The sequence below is a fragment of the Equus quagga genome, chromosome 17 (genome assembly GCF_021613505.1).
Source record: "Equus quagga isolate Etosha38 chromosome 17, UCLA_HA_Equagga_1.0, whole genome shotgun sequence".
NCBI lineage: Eukaryota > Metazoa > Chordata > Mammalia > Perissodactyla > Equidae > Equus > Equus quagga.
In genome coordinates, this window is record NC_060283.1 from 48077758 (window position 1) to 48085416 (window position 7659).

Below are 7659 nucleotides of genomic sequence, written 5' to 3' on the forward strand. Positions count from 1 at the left end.
GGAAGCCTGGCCCTGAGCTAACATCGTGCCCATCTTTTCCTCTACTTTATATGTGGGACGCCTACCACAGCATGGCGTGCCAAGCGGTGCCATCTCTGCACCCGGGATCCGAACTGGAGAACCCGGGCCGCTGAGAAGCGGAACGTGCGAGCTTAACCGCTGCGCCACTGGGCCGGCCCCCAAGAATGTATGCTTTCTGAGGGCAGGGATAATATCTCATTTACTATCGTGTCTTTAGGAACTAGTACCTGCAACTTTGTAATTATATGCTTAATATATATTCATAAAGGATCCAGGTCTGTGTTGTCCAATACAGCAGCCACCCGTCACATGTGGCTATTAACTACCCGCAACGTGGCTAGTCCAAATGAGATGGACTATAAGAGGAAAACGCCAAACCTCTAAGCCTTCATATGAAAAAAGAATGCAAAATGTCTTCATATTTTAAAAATATCAAATTAATATTTTAAATCTGTTATTTAAGTACATATGAATATTTTTATCTTAATTACGTGTTAAATGAAGATATTTTGGAAATATTGGGTTAAATAAATATATTATTTAATTTAACATTAAATTATTAAAATTAGTTCCACCCATTTTTTTTTCCTTTTATTAATGTGGCTACTAGAACATTTAAAATTATATATGTGGCCTACTTTATATTTCTATTAGACAAGACTGATTTGGATTGTGGGTTTCTTGAAAAAAAAACCCTTCTATTTAATCCTCTTTGTATGACCCCAAATGACTTGCTTATAGTAGGTTGTCAATCATGTTTGTTGCATGACTACTTGTTAAATGTTATATTATTAAAAATGTATATTACTGTACCAATGCATAAAATTGAGCCAAAAGAAAAGATTTGCATTCAGCAATTTTCACCAACTGTATTTGTGGCGAACAAGATATATTTCACCTGATGGTTTTCCAAGTTGGTTCAAAATTAACACTGTTAACATGAGTTATAAGTCAGGGACTGGAAATAGAGCTGGATGACAAAACGCGATGTTAGACATTCTTGCATTATTTAGTACAATGGAGTTCTACCTTGAGGGGCACAGCTTTTACTAAGAACACCCGCTTTCTTATGAAACATCTAAAGCCACATCTAAGGAAATCCATGAGGCCGTGCTTCTCGGTCATTGTCCACAAATCACTCTGAATGTCCAAAAGAGGGAAAGCACACCATGAGTTGAAAAGTAGAGGCATTTATGGACCTAGCCTGGGGTCCCACTCAATCCCAGCTTACTTGAATTTTCTTTAACATCCACTATTTTGTCTTAAAAATTCATGAGAATATTACATTCTACTCCATAATTTGTCTGCATTTGCTTTAGTACAAACACATTGCTCTGGAGTCCACAGCCTCAAGTTAAATAGATACTCCCTGCTCTTGTCTGAGGCTACTTGTGCCGCGATGTGCTGATGTACCCACGGGCGCTGGGACTGCACACTGAGAATATGGAATCAGGACTGATGACCTGAGCCTTAAGGTTTTGGAGACTCCTTAAATGGCTATAATGACAATTGGTTAAGCAGTGAGCTGGGTGGCAGCTGGTGGGCAGAGGATGAAGTGGTTCTCTCCGTTGATGTGGATGTGGGGGGTGAGGAGAAGCAAGAACAAAAACTGTCAACAAAGAGGGCTGGCCTGGTGGCGCAGCGGTTAAGTGCACACGTTCTGCTTTGGCGGCCTGGGGTTCACTGGTTCGGATCCCAGGTGAGGACATGGCACCACTTGGCAAGCCATGCTGTGGCAGCCGTCCCACATATAAAGTAGAGGAAGATGGGCACAGATGTTAGCTCACATCCAGTCTTCCTCAGCAAAAAGAGGAGGATTGGTGGTAGATTGTTGCTCAGGGCTAATCTTTCTCAAAGGAAAAAAAAAAAAAACAACCAAAAGACTGTCAACAAAAATACAGAAATCAGCTCAAGGCCTGTGTTTACTGCCAAGACAAATTGATAGATCAACCTTGTCTTTACCACCTTTCATTTCCTTCTAGCTTCAGGCTCCCTTTTGAGATTGGGGTGTGTGTGTGTGTGTGTGTGTGTGTGCTTACACACGTGCTTTGTATGTGCATGGACCCTCTAAAGCAATACTTGGAATCCCTTTGCCTATGTAAAAGTTGGGGGGAGGGAGGGAAAGTCAGAGTGTCATTTTTCTAGATCATTCTCTCCCTTGCCTAAATCTATTAAGAGATAGCCTGGCCGGTCCTTCTTATTTTGGTAACTGGCAGTTTACGTACAGTGTATTGTTTAATCCCCACTTCAGCCCTGTAAGGTAACAGTTGGCTATTACCACTTGATAGATGAGCAAACTGAGCCCCAAAGAGGTTACAAAGTTTGCCCATAGTCCATTCAGCCTGTAAGTGCCAGAGTCAGGATTAAGAGACTCTGGTTCAGCATAATATCCTCAAGGTCCATCCATTAAATGGCGCAAATACTGTATGCCTTCACTCATCTGTGGAAGATAAACAAACAAACACATACATACGGAGAACAGGTTGGTGGTTACCAGAAGGGAAGGGGGTGGGACGAGAACAAAAGGGGTAGAGGGGCACGTGCGTACAGTGATGGATGGAAACTAGACTTTTAGTGGCGCACACGATGCAGTCTATACAGAAGCTGAAACATCATGATGTACCCCTGAAACTGACACGGTGTTATAACCCGATATGACTTCAATAAAATAATTAAAAAAAAAAAGACTCTGGGGGCCAGCGCAGTGGCTCAGTGGTTAAGTTCACACGTTCCGCTTCACTGGCCAGGGGTTCACTGGTTCAGGTCCTGGGTGTGGACCTAGCACTGCTTGTCAAGCCATGTGGTGTGGCAGGCGTCCCACATATAAAGTAGAGGAAGATGGGCATGGATGTTAGCTCAGGGCCAGTCTTCCTCAGCAAAAAGAGGAGGACTGGCCGCAGATGTTAGCTCAGGGCTGATCTTCCTCAAAAACAAAAAGACTCTGGCTCCCAGCTCTTCCCACTACACCTTCCTCGATTCTATAATTTCTTTTTAGTGCCTCCTATGTCCCAGGGACCATGATAGACTTAAAAGGATGTACAAAGATGAATAAAGATATGTTCCCTGCTGACCTCCTGGGCTAGAAACTTTTCTCCTCTATGACACTCAAAGCAGCATGTGAGAAGGACAGTAACTATTAAATGTCTGTCTCGGGGCCATCCATCGTGAGTAGCCCAGAGTTAAACATTTCTTATTTAACATTAGCAGATGGTGAATGAGGCAACAACGTCTGCACTAGAAACAAAACAAAAGTAATAAAAAGAATTGGCACTCGAATAGAAAAGATGAACCACTCATCCTGCAGGTCTTTTGTCTCAATCATTCAGCAGAACGAAAAAAATCACTTCATAAATCAGTCGAAGCTGGTCTCATTCTGCCATTCACAGAACGCGGAATTACTTGCTTAGACTGATAAATGGATGTCTTTGCCAGAGCACTGTCACCGAGGCTTATGTAACTTACCGTGCAATTATTACTTATGTCCTAGAAAGGACTTATTTATTTTAGCTTATATCATCTTTTCATTCTTGAGACGTGTTCTTGGTGTATTTGCTTTTGAAAACTGAAGTCGATGCCAGTATAGGAAGAAGCTTTTCTATTACTGTAACTGCAATATAATTTTGAAAGTGATTGGTAGGAAACAATGCGTTGATTCTTTGCATTTTATCACCAGAGGCCAGAGCCAAAGGGAAATAGCAACTGCATTTTTATAAAATTAAAGCTCATCTGAAATTATGGTTGGATACCAAGAAGCACTAAAACCAGAGTGTGTGGAATATACAAGCCCTAAATTTGTTAGTCCACAGCAGATTGGTTCATTACGTTTTAGCTGTTAGGGTGGAAAGAAGAGATGCACAATTTATGTACATGTAAAGATATACATATACATACGTGTATACATGTATATATATATATATATACACACACACAAAGTACATATATACTTGCACACACATACATACACATAAAAGCTTGTTTGAGAAAACAAATTCTACCTTAATCCTCTTGAAAAAGGTCAAAAGCTGAGTCTCCAATTTTCGCTCTGTGGATGCTATAATCTCAGTTAATACCTCTGGGGAAGAGAGCTGAAGCGCAGCAACAGTATGTAACCTGGTAATTGGGCACGACTCCAAGTCATTTTCTAGGATTCCCAAGAGTTTTGGTCAAAGTTGAAAATTAATCTCTAAGTCATTCATTTTTTTTCCCATTCATTTTCATGTTTTTAACATGTGTGTTCAGAATTTTTTTCTTCTTCTTCCTCGATTATGGCATGTCTACTTTTTAAAAGGAAATTAGACCTGTAACTTTCCGCAGGACAATCATTCTACCTTTTGCATTCTGCATTCGATATGCAACCTGAGATTGCCCCATGCACCTCTGATTCTCAGTCAACAATGCATTGTCTAAATGAGCACCAAATCAGTACCCATTTGGCTTGTAGCCAAGTTGGCAGATTTGTAACAATTTGAAACTAGAAGAATTTTCTGATGCTTTTGCACAGAATATACCCTATTTGTTCTTGCAAACACTACATGTTTCTCTTCCAAATAATAAAAAGAAATACAACTCTCTGGTAAACTCCACGCTTTATCCCTTCCTCCCCCATGTTAACTATGTTTTGGTTTAGAAAATCATATTTCTAGTTATTTTTCTCATTTTCCCACATAAAACTGCCACCCTTAAGCCCGTTGCCCCATCCCCACCCCGTACCCAGCCACCAGTCAAAACAGGATTGCCTGACTTGCCTGTTCATTTATCTTTTCTTGTTTAAACTTACTTTTTCAAGAAGGTTTCCACTTGATAATTTTGATGAGTTTTGGGTAGCAACTCAAAGAACAGGAGGGCGAAGTTGCCGTTGTTTTCCTTTGTAAGCCAAGCTGACTTATGTGCGCACACTCTGCGGCTTCTCAGGAGTAGACATTCCTTCGTGCCCTTTGGCCTACTTTCCTCTTTCTTTCCATCCTTCTTATTTACGCCAGCTGGAATATTATGGAAACAATGATTGAAAAAGACAGGGCCAGACACAAATCAAGGCAGTTGTGTGACTTATTGCGCCCTCTACATAATGTTTGACTTTTTCGTGTTGATTTCAATTTTAAAAGCCAGTTAATTTCATAAAATATCTTCTCTCGTGTCTTCCTAACTCTCTCACCTCATGGCTGCTCTGAAATGTCTCCTCATCAAACCTATGCTTGACCTTTCTCCCCAGCCTGCTTCAGTGAAACCCTTTTCTCTTCTTCCCTTCTCCTTTTCTTCCCACCTCTCTGATTCTCTGTCTTGCTCTATTATTCAACCTGTTACCTGTCATACGAGTCTACAATAGGTTAGTCAAAAAGAAACTCCTAAGCTGGGTGGGGAATGGGAAGATGAGGCTGAGCGGCAAAGACAAAATGTTTTTAATGTATGGGGAGCTTGGGGCAAGGTTGGGAACGCCCATACATTAATTTTGTCCCTATTATATCTAAATTGAGACATATAATTTTCCTTTATGCCTGTAGACTTCTTTTTTCCCATTCTCAAACTTTCTGTCTTATTTCAAATCCTGGAACTGAAAATTTTGTCTACAGAATTTGAGCAGAAATATACTATACTTACATACACTATACATTTGTACCAATTCTTTGCATTGTTATGGGTCACGTAATGAGGCAAATCCGCAACAGGAAGTGGATATAGCCATCTGGTGGACATAGCTTGGAAGATAAGCTTTTTAGAAAGCAAAGATTTTCTTGACCGTTGATGTGGCATCTTCTACTTACATGATGGATGTTCTATGAATATTGCTTACTGTGAGGTCTGACAAACCCACAGTTGTTGGTAACCCTATTTAGGCCTAAATGAAATATTTTTTCTAAACATAGCATTAAAAATCTCCCAAAAAGGAGGTCAATGTCTCTGTTTTAGAATTTAAACAGTTCTAAAACCATGCCTGGAAAAAGTATAGCCACACAGAAAGAAATTAAAATATGACAAATATGTTATTTAAACATATGGAAAGTTCAAAAATTTTATAAGATCTGAGATACAATCAATTGAAAAGTGTGTCATTATCTTATATCACACACACACAGACACACACATGCAACTAAGATATGATGCTTATCAGTTGAGAGTTTATTTTATACATTTTGAAAGATTTATGTAAAAGTTAAAAATGCATTTTTAATTGAGGTCATAGTAGTTTATAACATTGTGAAATTTCAGTTGTACATTATTATTTATCCTTCCCTATATTTATGTGCTCTTTATCCCTTATGCCCACCCCTAACCCCCTTCCCGTCCGGTAACCACTAGTGTGATCTCTTTGTCCCTGTATTTATTTATCTTCCACATATGAGTGAAATCGTATGGTGTTTGTGTTTCTCTGTCTGGCTTATCTCATTTAATATAATGCCCTCAAGGTCCATCCATGTTGTTGCAAATGGGATGGTTTTGTCTTTTTTTATGGCTGAGTAGTCTTCCGTTGTGTATACATACCACATCTTCTTTATCCATTCATCTGGCGATGGGCCCTTGGGTTGCTTCCATGTCTTGGCTATTGTGAATAATGCTTCAATGAACATAGGGGTGCATAAATCTCTTTGAATTGTTGATTTCATGTTCTTTGGATAAATACCCAGTAGTGGAATAGCTGGGTCATGTGGCATTTCAATTTTTGATTTTTGAGAAATCTCCATACTGTTTTCCATAGTGGCTGTACCAGTCTGCATTCTCACCAGCAGTGTATAAGGATTCCTCTTTCTCCTTATTCTCTCCAACATATATATATTTTTTTGTCTTGGTGATTATAGGCATTCTGACAGGTGTAAGGTGATATCTCACTGTAGTTTTGATTTGCATTTCCCTGATGATTAGTGATGTTGAACATCTTTTCATGTACCTATTGGCCATCTGTATATCTTCTTTGGAAAAATGTCTGTTCATATCCTCTGCCCGTTTTTTTTTGTTTTTGTTTTTGTTTTTAGGAAAATTAGCCCTGAGCTAACATCTGCTGCCAATGCTCCTCTTTTTTTGTTGAGGAAGATTGGCCCTGAGCTAAAATCCATGCCCATCTTCCTCTACTTCATGTGTAGGATGCCTGCCACAACATGGTCTGACAAGCTTTGCATAGATCCGCATCTGGGATCCAAACTGGCGAACCCTGGGCTGCTGAAGTGGAGCATGTGAACATAACCGCTGCACCACAGCTCTGCCCATTGTTTGATTGGGTTGTTTGTTTTTTTGTTGTTGAGTTGTGTAGGTTCTTTATATATTTTGGAGATTAACCCCTTGTCAGATATATGATTTGCAAATATTTTCTCCCAGTTGGTGGATTGTCTTTTTGTTTTGTTCCTGGTTTCCTTTTCCTTGCCGAACCTCTTTAGTCTGATGAAGTCCCATTTGTTTATTTTGTATTTGTTTTCCTTTCCTGAGTAGACATGGTATTCAAAAAGATCCTTCTAAGACCGACATCAAGGAGTGTACTGCTTATATTTTCTTCTAGGAGTTTTATGCTTTCACGTCTTACCTTCAAGTCTTGAAACCATTTTAAGTTATTTTTTGTGTATGGTGAAAGATAATGGTCTACTTTCATTCCTTTTAAAAATGCATTTTTAAAAAAATCATACTTCAGTCTTGCATACTGAAGTTACAAAAGGG